The sequence below is a fragment of the Hipposideros armiger genome, unplaced genomic scaffold, assembly GCF_001890085.2.
Source record: "Hipposideros armiger isolate ML-2016 unplaced genomic scaffold, ASM189008v1 scaffold_91, whole genome shotgun sequence".
NCBI lineage: Eukaryota > Metazoa > Chordata > Mammalia > Chiroptera > Hipposideridae > Hipposideros > Hipposideros armiger.
In genome coordinates, this window is record NW_017731441.1 from 1,407,457 (window position 1) to 1,408,832 (window position 1,376).

Here is a 1,376-nt window from a genome sequence, read left to right on the forward strand (position 1 = left end):
ATGGTTAAGAACTGGCTTGGGACGCCAGAGGGCCCCGGTTTGGATCCCACATAGGAGGGCCAGTGACACTGCCCTCTACAAAAAAAAAACAAAAACAAAAACAAAACAAAAAAAGATGCACCTTTTTTTTCATGACAGTGTTTTTGTGTCCTGGTTAAAGTATATTTCCCTACTTTCTGGTCATAAAGATATTTTGCTATTTTTTTCTTTTTTAATAGTTTTTTTATTATGATAAAATACATATAACATATTTACTATCTTAATCACTTTTTAAATGTTCAGTTCAGCTATATTAAATACATTCGTGATGTTGTGTAACCATCACCATCATCCACCTCCATAAGTTTTCATCTTGTAAAACTAAAACTCTGTCCTCATTAAACAATGACTCCAATTCTCCCCTTCCCCAGGGCCTGACAACCACTATTCTACTTTCTGTTTCTATGAATTTGACTACTCTAAGTACCTCACATGAGTAGAATCACATGGTATTTGTATTTTTGTCACTGGCTTATTTCACTTAGCATAAGTCCTCAAAGTCCATCCATGTTGTAGCATGGGTCAGAATCTCTTTCCTTTTTAAGGCTGAATAACATTTCATTGTATGCATATACTGTATTTTGCTTATTCATTCATCTATCAATAGATACTTAGGTTTTTAGCTATTGTGAATAATGCTGCTATGTACATGGGTGTACAAATACCTCTTCAAGACCCTGCTTTCAATTCTTTGGGGTATATACTCATAAGAGGAATTGCTGGATCATATGATAATTCTATTTTTAATTTTTTTGAAAACCCACCGTCGTGTTTTCCACAGGGGCTATATCATTTTACATTAGCACTAACAGTGCACAAGCATTTCAATTTTTCACTAATATTTGTTATTTTCTGGTTTTTGGTGTGTTTTTTTAAATAGTAGCCATCCTAATGAGTGTGAGGTAGGTATATCATTATAGTTTTAATCTGCATTTCCATAATTATTAGTGATATTGGGCACCTTTTTATTTGCTTATTGGACATTTGTATATCTTTTTTGAGAAATGTCTATTTAAGTCCTTTGCCCAATTTTTATGTTTGTTTTCTTTTTTCTTTTTTTTTTTATTTTAACTTTATTGGGGAACAGTGTGTTTTTCCCAGGACCCATCAGCCCCAAGTCAAGTTGTTGTCCTTCAGTCTTAGTTGTGGAGGGTGCAGCTCAGCTCCAAGTCCAGTTGCCGTTTTCAATCTAGTTGTGTGTGGGGGTGCAGCCCACCATCCCATGCAGGAGTTGAACCGGTAACCTTGCTGTTAAGAGCATGCCCTCTAACCAACTGAGCCACCTGGCCTCCCAGTTTGTTTGTTTTCTTGTTGTTTTAGGAGTTCTCTAAATATTA